The sequence below is a fragment of the Bufo gargarizans genome, chromosome 3, assembly GCF_014858855.1.
Source record: "Bufo gargarizans isolate SCDJY-AF-19 chromosome 3, ASM1485885v1, whole genome shotgun sequence".
In the NCBI taxonomy this organism is placed as follows: Eukaryota; Metazoa; Chordata; class Amphibia; order Anura; family Bufonidae; genus Bufo; species Bufo gargarizans.
The window spans coordinates 598154133-598166876 of record NC_058082.1 but is presented as its reverse complement, the minus strand read 5'-3'; the positions used below and the strand labels follow the sequence as shown (position 1 = coordinate 598166876).

The 12744-nt window shown below is 45.9% G+C and overlaps 1 long non-coding RNA gene across 1 annotated transcript in view; it reads left to right on the top strand.

The window, feature by feature from the left end:
- The first annotated feature begins 11800 nt into the window (after window positions 1-11800).
- LOC122933026 overlaps window positions 11801-12744 on the top strand; it is a 145537-nt gene continuing 144593 nt past the window's right edge. The window contains exons 1-2 of the long non-coding RNA XR_006388372.1: window positions 11801-12069; window positions 12224-12322. This is a non-coding gene — a long non-coding RNA (uncharacterized LOC122933026). The remainder of the gene's footprint in view (window positions 12070-12223; window positions 12323-12744) is intronic.

Here is a 12744-nt window from a genome sequence, read left to right as displayed (position 1 = left end):
CCTGTCCCCAGCTGCTAACCACTTGGATTCACACTCAAACCAGCAATTAGGAGGCGAACCTATTCGCCGGAGGAAGAGGCCGGGATGGAGACAATTGCCGCAACAAAGGAAAGCCAGGGAAATAATCTGCTTACACCCAGGGCCCTATTGTCTCCAACTCTGGAAGGGGAGTGAAGCCATTAGATAATAACACACTTATTGTCCTTTAGCTGCCGGTTAATGTCACTCACCTGCGCAGCCGTCTGCGCCATTCCTCAGCAGATCCTCCTGCCCCGGAGATCAGTTCTCACTGCTTTACATACTTTCACTAAGATGTCGTCTATGACATTGATAATATTGGTGCTGAGACGATCGGAATTTCAGGGAAAATTCGATTCGCCACAAAGCTGGTAACAAATCAATTTCCCCAAAATGGCGGTACGTATTTTTTTTTTAAATCATACTTACCTCATCCGTTTGAGCATGCAGAGCCGGCCTCCGCCGACTTGATTGAAGATCCCGCGCGAAATCCTGTGCACAGTGACGTATGACGTCAGCGCGCCATATTTCGCGTTGGATCTTCAATCATGATGGCGTCAGCAGGCTCTTTGTGATCGAATGGATGAGTTAGGTAAGATTTTTTAAATGTATTTTCTTATTTTATATTAATATTTTAATATTAATGTCAGATGCCACGATCAGCGATGAACGCAGCATCTGAGGGGTACAATGGTGGGGGCGGCGCTATCGCCAATCCCTGTCATTGCGCCCGCTACTTACAAAGAAATGCAATTCGTCACTGAGTAATTTATCACAAAGCAAATATTTTTGTAAAATTCGGGGAAGCAGCAGACAATATATAGACAATATAAAATATTACATCAAAAAAAAATTTCCCTCTAAAATACTAAAATAGGAACAACTTTATTGTATTGTTAATGGTGGCCAAAAGGGGCATTCAGACGGCCCTCATGTGACCGCATTTTAGGGTCTACCCCCCACCCCCTTTAATTGCAACTGAATGGGAATTTGCTGAGCATTGGTTTCTATGGTGGCGTAAAAGGGTGTGTGTCCCACGAAAAACATTCTATTTTTTTCAAACCAGCACCTGGATCTGAATACTTTCCTAATTGCACATAATTAAACATTTTGTAAAAGCCACTGAGCTGTTCAATAAACTCTTTATAGCGCCACCTGCTGTTAGTTTTTATCCTCATCTATCTGCCCACCTTGCTGAGGTGGTCACACATGCTCAATTCCATCCTTCAACTGCCATCAGCTGTATTTACTATTAGAAGCTGCGACAGTTACAGGGAGAGAGCTGCAGCAGAGAGGACACGCCCTCTGTACTGTGATAGAGAGAGAGCTGCAGCAGAAAGGACACACATACACTGAGCTATGATAAGGAGAGAGCTGTAGAAGAAAGGACACACCTCCTGAGAAAGGACCCCCGCCCCGAGCAGTGATAGGAAGACAGCTGCAGCAGAAAGGACACACCCCCTGAGAAAGATCACATGTTCTGAGCTGCCAGCTTGAAATAAATCTAGCAAAGCAATTGGAGCAGTTAATGTGGAGATCTCTGGATCCATATGAGGTCCAGAGCTGGTTCTAGCTTTGCTAGAAAGAGACTGTCATGTAATATGTGACTGTAGGGAGAAGCCTTTATATTTGTTTGATCCACACAGACTACAGGTCTTGTTGCTATAACATACCCTGAAATGTAGCCACATTATGGCCGCCTGAATGTAGACTTTAAAGGCTATGTACACCTTTCGGGGCAATTTTTTTAAAATTATTATTGCATTGTACTCATTTTGAGCTAAAAATTATATTCAGGGGCGTTGCTAGGTCAAAACGCAACATCCGTACGTGCTCTAGGGGTCTCTTCTACAGGTGTTATTAAAGTTTTTCGTGACGCCAGTTGCATTTCAGCAACGAGGAAGTAAGTTCCCCTGTGTAGAAAGTGTAGGAATTCCAGAGTTGTGTAAGGGTTGCCTATAGTGTCCCTTTAGGTGCGGCTTTTGCACTTGTCACGGTGCTCCTACCTGGATATCCAGAACCCCAAGCGTAGTCGTCCGAAGCAGTAATAAAAGGGTTGATGGTTGAGGGATTGGTAGAAATGATTGGAGTCCAGACTTATATTACCGTTGAAACAGTTTTACTTAGCAAAAACTTTCATCAAGGAACAGTCTTCCAAACTTGATTTTGGTTATCAGCAGATTTAGGCTTAAAGGGCTTCTGTCACCCCCCAATTTTCAGTTTTTGACTTATTATATTTGTTAATGTAAGCAGATTCCATATATGCCACTCTTACCTCGGGAAGGAGCGTCCGTCCTTCTCTCAGAGTGCCTGCGCCAAATGACGACCGGTACGGCGCAGGCGCGGGATTTGAGGCTGCAGGCAGGGCCAGCGAGAGGAGGAAAGCGCTCGCTGGCCCTGTCAATCAAGTGGAGGAGGGGGCGTTTTTTCAAACAGAGGATGCGGCGGCTACCAGCAAGTCCGCCCAACTTGCTGGTAGTGAAGAAATTTACATATAATAACTAATTACTGTAATTACTGCACAGCCCGAGGTAAGGCTGCTTTCACACTAGCGTTCGGGTTTCCGTTCGTGAGCTCCGTTTGAAGGAGCTCACGAGCGGACCCGAACGCAGCCGTCCAGCCCTGATGCAGTCTGAATGGAGGCGGATCCGCTCAGACTGCATCAGTCTGGCGGCGTTCAGCCTCCGCTCCGCTCGCCTCCGCACGGACAGGCGGACAGCTGAACGCTGCTTGCAGCGTTCGGGTGTCCGCCTGGCCGTGCGGAGGCGTGCGGATCCGTCCAGACTTACAATGTAAGTCAATGGGGACGGATCCGTTTGAAGATGCCACAATGTGGCTCAATCTTCAAGCGGATCCGTCCCCCATTGACTTTACATTGAAAGTCTGGACGGATCCGTCCGAGGCTATTTTCACACTTAGCTTTTTTTTGCTAATATAATGCAGACGGATCCGTTCTGAACGGAGCCTCCGTCTGCATTATTATGGGCGGATCCGTTCAGAACGGATCCGCCCGAACGCTAGTGTGAAAGTAGCCTAAGAGGGGCATATATGGAATCTGCTTACATTAACAAATATAATAAGTCAAAAACTGAAAATTGGTGGTTGGGGGGGTGACAGAAGCCCTTTAACCTCTGGCAGGCAAACACCATCGGCTCTGATGCTTCTATACTCACTCAGCTCTGCTATGTTGGCTGGATTAAATAGGAACTTTTCCTTTGGCTTTCTGCTGTAATTTAATCTTCTGTAGTCTGACTCTAGCTTTATCTTGATCTGTATCTTTACTTTGTCTGTCTCTTTGTACCTTTTATTCCTGTCTTTATTCAGGGAATCCTTCTTCCTGACTGAAGGCATTTAGCTTAGACCTCCGGGCCCAGCAGAGCAGGCAGTGCTCTGCTGGCTGTAACACAGCCTTCCCCATGCAAGGGGTAGACTAGACCTTCACACAACCTTTCCCCAAGGAGGGCAAGGTTAGACTGACCTGCCACTAACTAAAACTCCTCCCTCTCTAGAGCGGGCTGGAATGGATAGAAGGTTCCACTCCAAGGAAACTAGCTCTGCCATCTGCTGGTAGACCAGGCACATTACATGTTAACAGTTGTTTACAAGGAAATATACATACACATTATGCAGGACATGGCAATATATGCATAAGGCTACTTTCACACTAGCGTTGGTGTGATCCGGCAGGCAGTTCCGTCGTCGGAGCTGCCTGCCAGATCCACCGATCAGTGTGACAACTGACAGCATTTGTAGACAGATCCGGATGCGGATCCGTCTACAAATGCATTGCAAGAACGGATCCGTCTCTCCGCTTGTCATGCAGATGGACGGATCCGTCCTTCAGTTGTTTTGCAATGCCGGATCTGGCACTAATACAAGTCAATGGGAATTAATGCCGGATCCGGCATTCCGGCGACTGATCAAGCATTTTGGAGCATGCTGCGGTATTATGTCCTGCCAAAACCCCTGACAGTGACTGAACGGAAGACATACTGATGCAAACTGAACGGATTTCTATCCATTCAGAATGCATTGGGATATGCCTGATCAGTTCTCTTCCGGCATAGAGCCCTTTTGACGGAACTGTATGCTGGAAAAGAATAACGCTAGTGTGAAAGTACCCTAAGATGATACAGGATCACCCAAAGAAGATAGTGGGGGGGGGGGGGGGTGAAAAAAGCAGTAATGCCACTCTGGGGTATTACAAAAACATTTGGGGCCTGGGCCCCTGATGTTTTGTCCCAGACCCCGAATGTCCTGCCTGCCAGCTAGATACAACTGTATTGCCATCCTCAGGACAGCAATATAATTCAATCTAATGCAAAGGAAATGCTGAAGTAAAACAGGCAGTGGTTGAGAAGGACCTGCTATGATGTCACCATCAAGTGACCAGTGCAGGGGAGGGCAGAGTGAAGAAGTCTTGGGGGAAGAAGCTGTGGTGAGATCTGCTACATGAGGAGAGGTAAGTGAAGGGAGAGGCAGAGCAATGCTGGGAGTTGTGGTTATTTAACTGGGACTGTATGTTAGAGTTGAAGGGAGGGATGTTATTTACCAGAAACTGTGTGTTGGAGGTGGCTGGGGGAGGGAGTGATGTTATTTACATGGGACTGTATGAAGGTGGTGGCTGTAGGAGTGAGTGATGTTATTTACATGGAACTAAATGTTGGAGGGGGCTGCAGCAGGGTAATGTTTTTTTACATGGGACTGTATGTTGAATGCGGCTCTGGGCGGGAGTGATGTTATTTACATGGGACTATATGTTTATGGCGGCTGTAGGAGGGAGTGATGTTATTTACATGGGACTGAATGTTGAGGGGCGATGTTATTTACAAGGGACTGTATGTTGAAGGTGGCTGGTAGGGGGAAATTTTTTAATTTACATCGGACTGAATGTTGAGGGGGCGATGTTATTTACATAGGAATGTATGTTGAAGGCAGCTGGGGCAGGAGTGATGTTATTTACATGGGACTCTACTGTGAAAGAAGGTAAATAGTGTTATTTACATGGGACTGTATGGTGGAGAGGCTGAGGAATTATAATTTCTGAGGACACTAAAGGGAGGGAATATAATTACAGGGGGCACTGCAGGGCAAGCATTATAATAATAGGGGGCAGTATAAATACTGGCGGCTGGGGAGGGTTGATATTATTTACTTGGGACTGTGTGTTGAAGGCGACTGGGAAGGAGGTGATGTTATTTACATGGGACTGTATTTTGGAGGGGGATTTAGATAGAGAGGGGTGTTATTTACATGGGACTGTATATTGGAGGGGGCTGGAGAGATGATGTGATGTTATTTGCATGAGACTGCATGGCGGAGGGAGGGAAATAGTGTTATTTACATGGGACAATATTGGAGGGGCTGAAGGGAGGGGAGTGATGTTATTTACAAAGGACTGTATTTTGGAGGGGGCAGGATAGATGGTGTGATGTTATGAACATGGGACTGTATGGTGGAGGGAGGAATATAATTACAGGGTGCACTGCAGGGGGCATTATAAATACTGGGGGCACTTCAGGGTGAGCATTGTAACAGTAGGGGGTAGTATAAATACTGGGGGCACTGTAGGGGTATTATAAATCCAGGGGACATTAGGAATTCTTATTACTACTCTATAGAAGGGACTTATAGATCTGCCTTATTTCTACTAAGAGCACTATGAGGGGCCTTAGCACTACTGTAGAGAGCCTCAGTACCACTGGGGGAACAATAGGGGGCCTTATTTCTACTGGGGGCTCTGTGAGGGTATTATTAATACTTGAGGGCTCTTCTACTAATGAGGGCACTCTTGGGGAGCATTATCATGGTTGGGGGCACTGTAGAGGGCAGTATTACTAAGGGTGGCATTCTTGGGGAGCATTATCACTGTTGGGGCACTGTAGGGGGCGGTATTACTAATGTGGGCATTCTAGAAGGGAATTACTATTGGTGGGACTATTAGGAGCACTATTACTATGGGGGCACTGATATTTCTTCAGGATAGTATTTGGGGGTATTGGGGGGCACAGCGAGCAGCAGGATAACACTGTGAGGGCTCCAGGTTGGGAGATGATGATAGAAAAGTGAGGACACTAAGATGTCTGTGTGTCACACTCTGCAGAGACGATGCGGCTGAGAGAAGTTGTATGGACTGAATGGAGAAGATGATGACTGAGAAGATCTACATCGGAGGAGACGTCACCTGGGAGGCCCTGGATCTGACAGGTATGTGCTGCTGTATAGCAAGTACAGGAAAGTGCGGTGTGCTGGGAAAGTCGGGGTGGTCGACTTAGAGAACTGCGCCATATTCATTGGGGCTTGGGCCTCGGATCTTTTGAGACCCTAGCATTCGCAAATCGTTGATCCGTAAAATCCGGATGTGATCCGTGTGCATCCCACACTTTTCGCAGGCCCCATTGTAAATATGCCTATTCTTTTTCGCAAAACAAACAATGGGGCACATTTATTTAGACCAGCATTTTAGACGAAGATCTTAACAAGCCCCTGCGCCGGAGTTATGAAGACACCGGCCTCTACATAACTTCGGTGCATCCAGCCCCAGTTCTAAATGTAAGATGGCTTCCTTGCTGTCTTACATTTAGACCATTTTCTACACCTAGACCTGGCATGAAGTCGCAGATTCTGCGGCAACATGGTGTGCGACAGAATCTGCACCACAAAAGTGGTATATATCTGTTCATAAATGACCCCCCATATTCTATAATCAGCGGCTCAGCTTCATGGATGCAGACAGCACACGGGTGACATCCATGTTCTGTCCAAATTTTTGTCAACCCATACAAATAAGTGGGTCCACGTGCTATCTGTAAAAAATGCAGATCGGACGCAGACCGATAATACGGTTATGTGAATGAGGCCTAAATCCAATCAGAGAGTTTCCGCCTATTCTTTGTTGCGAAATATTGAAGTGTTAACTCAGGGGCGTTGCTAGGCTAAAACATTCGGGGTCTGGGCCTCAGATGTTTTGTCCCAGGCCCCAAATGTACTGCATGCCAGCTAGATACAACTGTTTTGCCGTCCTCGTGACAGCAATACAATTTAATCTAATGCACTGGAAGAGCTGAAGGACATTGCTGGCTGCTAGGGTATATCGATATATCGATAGTCACCGTCCTCAGGATGGCGATTCAGTTGAACGCTGCAGTGGAGCACAAATGCTGAAGTCTCCCTGCCCTGCCATTCACTTTGATAGGCGGGCCTAGTTCCTATAGCCTATCAGAGGCCGACAGAGGTGGCGCAATGACATCATCATCCTCACGCTACCTGAATCGGGCTGCAAGCAGGATGGGAGACGCATGGTCCTCCACTGCATCGCTGACAGTGACTATCTGTGTTTGTTGCCTTTCTTTTAACAGGGGAAGTACTATGGGCACATTGGGGGCATTGTAAGGGGCAATCTACTGGTACTGGTACACCTAAGGGGGCATTTGTACTACTGGAGCACTATAAGGGGCATTTTTTTCTTCTGGCCCACATTATGGGGGCTTTATTACCACTAGGGGCACTGTAGGTGGGAATTAGTACTTCTGGGGCATACTATGGGGGCAGGGGGGCACCTCGCCTTTCTGCTGCCTGAGGCAAAAACTGAAATGAAACCTCCCCCCCCCCCCCCCAATGCCAGTTTCTTAACCAAACCCCTTTGCCACAATTAAAGTGCTCATTGCCAATTGCCCATGGCCCCTCCGCTGCCCCCCTTTTGTCCCTACCTGGTGCTGCCTAAGGCGATCCTGACCTTATTGGTGGTGCACCTCTGTATAGGGGTTTTAGTAATACCAGGGACACTATGGTGGGCGTTATTACTACTGAGGGTATATTTACTACTAGGGCACACTGTGGAGGGCATTAATACTACTGGAGACATTATGGTGGGATTTATAACTACTGAAGGGTACTGTGGTGGGCTTTATTACTACTGGGGCACTATAGGCTGGCATTATTACTTATAGGGAGAGTATTACAATTGAAAGTATTTTAAAGGACTCTGCTATAACTGTGGTCACTATGGTGGGCTTTATTACTACAGGGGAACTATGGGAAACATTATTATTACTGTCATCCCTATGGACAACGTTATTACATCTGGGACAAAAAGGTGATGGCCAGTTCGCATTGTTCGCCCGCTAACACATGCGGGCTGCCATCTTTTTTCACAAGTCCGGCGAGGCACAGGTAAGCCCTTACCTGTGCCTGTGCGTGAGCCGGTCTGAAATCAAAAGCGGTCACCGGGAGCAGGCAGTTCCGAGAACAGCCGCCGGGGCCTTCATCGTGCTGTTCTCGGAACTGCCTGCTCCTGCTGCCCGCATTTGTTTCAGACCGGCTCGCGGCACAGGCACAGGTGAGGGCTTACCTGTGCATCGCCGGACTTGTGAGAAAAGATGGTAGCCCGCATGTGTTCGCGGGCGAACAATGCGAACTGGCCATCACTGATTATTACTACTGGGAGCACTGTGGGGGCACTATTACTACTAAGGGCACTTTGAGAGAAAATTATTACTATTGGTGGGACTTTTGGGAGCACTATTACTGTAGGGGCACCCTGGAATATTATCAGCTTAGCACAATAATTTGGGGGGATTTTTTTGCGGCATTATTATCGTCAGATTTGCTGGGCGCGATTATTTTTGAGGGCACTGTGTGTCAACAATTATTGAAGGAGACACTATCTGTGTGGTACCTGGATTGTTATTTTCTGGAAGATTATCTGTTTCTGCAGTATAGTATTTGGGAGCACAGTATTGGGGGGTGGCAGGATGTGGAAAAGTAGAAACCTAACATGTCTTTGTGTCCAACTGTACAGAGAAAAGACCTGGCTGAAAGAAGTCATCATGGTGGTCTGGTCCGAATGGAGAAGATGAAGAAAGAGAACATCAGAGGAGACGTCACTGGATGTAAGAGGTATGTGGTGCTGTATTCTCCTGTATGTTTGGTAGAGCGGAAGTCGTCCATCATGAGTCCTAAGGGGGTGTCTTTGATTTTGACAGTAAGAGTAGTGCTGCATGATCTCTGTCAAAAGAAACTGCGGTCCTAGGCTTAGAACAGAGCTTACGACAGCTGTATGAGAATAGCCTTATTTAGTTAACATTTATCACTCTCGGCTTCCTTGGGAGTACTCGGTGTGAACTCCTTGTCACTAGGGGGTACTTGGCGTGTAAAGGTTGAGGAGAACCCCTGGTCTAGTGGGAAGTCAGAGAGTTACGGTATGTGTAAGCTGTGAATTTGTGTAGTAATGCAATCACGCAGACTTCAAAGATAAAATTCGTACTGCTATTTAGTGAGTCATTAAGCCACATTCACGGCTCATAGATGAAAACATCTTCCTATCTTTTTACCTCATACAAAATCACTGATTTCATGGATAGATTCCAGTTTGTGAAGGAACCTGAGCCCAACATCTTCTTGGCCACATGAGGTTTTGGGAGACTCCGTCCCATTAGTCATGCGTGAATTGCTGTGACCTAGAGGAGAATGGAGCTCCCCTTGAAGACTTATTGAAAAGTGTGGCTCTATTTTGGTGGTCAGCTGTAAATGTGTGGGCACTAAGGAGCGGAGCTAATCAGGGGATGTTTCAGTCCTGTGGATTAAAAGCAGAAAAGTGACAGCATATGTTCCAGCTTCTACTGACCAGGAGGAGACTAAAGCAGCCAGCTCAGTGCACTGCCTGTATTGGTTTGCACTTGAGTTCCTTCAGTAAAGAAGCACACTGGTTTACATCAGACCCTGACTCTCTGGACTTATTTCCCATTGGGGTTCACCACGGCTTACCATCCCTTACGGAGAGCAGCAAAATGTGGTGGCACCTCGAAGGTGTCCGGGGAACCCAGCGTAGCATTGGGGACAATCCAAACGCAGCCACTGCAGATACTGTGGAGATACCAATATGGTGAGAGGGACAAGTTGCGACCTTTGATCGAGTTGGGTAGATTGTGTCAATTATAAGAAAGAAACCGGCCCCATCATTGCACTGCACCACCTTTTGCATCACCATTGCTTGCATTCAGCCCCTCTGTAGGCCTCTTTCCTTGCACCTCAAAACTCATCACTGTACGGCCCCAGGGAGAGCCAGGGTGTGGACCGCCACATCATTGGTAGCCACTCCATCATTGCTACCACCACTCCTAGCCTCTTTGCTCTCCCCTGCACAGAGGGGCCAGCCCTTTAATGTCTATATAACAATCCATACATGGCCGGCCTGTGGACCATTGTTAGGCCTTGGCTGGGTAGCACCCCACAAATACAGCACTTATAGGGGTGGGGGGTGAGGGTGTGTGTGAGAGAGAGGGAGACTCCTCTCTCCAATAAGAAAAATGCCAGGGTCAGGGGTTAAACTGACGAGATTCTGGCAGTGAATTGTGCGGTTCATTGTGGGAAGGGGTAGGCAATGTCATCACACAACACCACTAGGGAGGGCACCCTGCAAAAATGTGGTGCAGGTATGTGTATATTTGCCTCAATTTGGTGCATTTTTGGCACATCTAGTTTTAGATGTATGTATATATCAAGTGCAGCAAAAATAAATTCTGCTGCACCTAGCTCACCAAGGGTGTGTGGCTTATCAATAAAGAGGCATGGTCTAAGATCCAACATTGTGCTGGGTTGTTTTTACTCCCAGCAGCCAATCAGAGGAGGCAGAGCTGTGGGTAGGCGGGAGAATACAGCAGCCTGAACCAATGATCGGACAGGGGGTGTGTCTAGGACTACTTCAGATTCCCTAGAGGAGCTGTAACTATGATGTAGTCACGGATCACAGCACTGTCCTAATGGCGATGAGCTGAAAAGCAGGCAAGGAGCTAGATCTAAAGAAAATAAATAGCAGGCAGGGTCAAACTGGCCCACCAGAGCACAAGAGGATCTTCTCGTTGGCCCAAGCTCTGATACCATAATGGGTCTCAAAGGTCCCAGAGAAAAAAAAAATTTGGTTCTCTTTGGGGCCATAACTTGTCACCAGGGTCTATGTCTTTGATCCAAAACCTATTAAACTTTATTGATGATGTAGGGTGGGCCCCAGGAACCCCAGTCTGACACTGATTTACCTATACATATTTTCAAAATCATAACTGTACACTGTTTTAAACAGTTTTATTTTATTTTAGTTTTACATTTGGTATTAGTTTTTATTTTAGTTGATTTTATGTTAGCTTTCAGTTTCATCTTATGTTTTATTTTAGTTGATTTTATTTTAGATTTCATCTAAGTTTTTATTTTAGCTTAAGTTTTCATCTTAGCTTTTATTTAAGTCCATTTTTAGTTTTCATTTTAGCTTTTATTTTAGTTGATTTTATTTTAGTTTTAGATTTCATCTCAGCTTTTATTTTAGTTGATTTTATAAAATTTTTATTTTAGTTGATTTTACCGTTTCAGCTTTTTTGAGAAACTTTTAATATCAATGATTTTTAGGTGTCAGGGTTTTTAAGTTTCTTCCCTTTTCTTTTACTTTATGTCTATTTTCTGTTTTCGTTTTTTTTATACACTGTCTTTAATTTTTGCACTGCTGTATAAACACCACAAGTGGATTATGGCAAAATGAACAAAACGCTAAGGCCCAGCACCCAGTTGTGGCTTTCCGTTTCATCAATGAGGCTTATCAGAATATGCTGTCATGTCATTAACCACAAGTATCAACAAGAGAAGCCAAGTTCTACTCCACCAGTCGGGACGATTTGCATAATAAGATCTTGAGTCATTTTTTTTTCTTGTATTTTACAAGCCCTTCTGTGGTATTTTCGAGGCTTAAACCGAAGGGAGGGCAGGTGAGCAGAGGAAGACGTTACTGGCTGTGCAATGAGCAGAACAGTCGACGATCATGTGACCGCGGCGAGCCAATGAAGGCAGATTACAAAAAAAAAAAAGAAAAAAAAGAGGAACACATATATTTGTAATTTTGGTTTAGAGAAACATTTCTTTGGACCTCAAAAAACAACCACAGAACCGCAAGCTGTGAGCAAAATTGAGAGACACACACGACCAGATCCGGGATATTGGTCAGTAAAAGAGGACGCAACACTTTTTTTTTTTTCTAATTTTGTCTGGAAACCACAGTGTCACAGACTGGTAAGCATCACCCAAACCACAAGCAACCGGGGGAAATGTTAGCATTATTTTAAAAAAAATTGCAAGCTGTCAGAGGGTATGGGTGCCTGGGTGCCGCTTATTGATTTTAAGGGTTAAAAAAAACAAAAAACAATAAAATTGCTTGTTATTTTAGACACTTTTTCGGAACGCAGGAAGTGGAAGGAGAAAACCTCAATGGCTTCGAACAGCATCTTTGAGACGTTTCCTTTATATGCGCCAGGTTTCATCAAGGGTGAGTGTCTCTGCGACCACATCTCGTTATATTACGTGTGGACTGACAGGGGCGAGCGGATTATTTCTGCAGTGTGAGTGCAAGCTCTTCGCTGCGGGTATACCGTACTTGTCAATATTTTCAGTGCGTCCTGTATTGCAGTATAATACAAGTTCCCATGTGCAGATGTAGCAGAGCCGAGTTTGTTATTTGGATCATTTACGCAGTGGGAAGCCATTTGAATATGATGATGAGTGGCAAAAGACAGACTCAGCTCTGCTACATCATTAAGATCAGGGGATAATCTGCCAGTGTACCAGTCTGACACTGCACCCCTTTTCTTTTGGTCATGTGCCTCCCCCAACCCTACTGTACACCCCTATAACTCATAAAGCAGGGGGGACCAAGGCGACTTCTGCCCCCCATAGTGACACCGCTGCCAA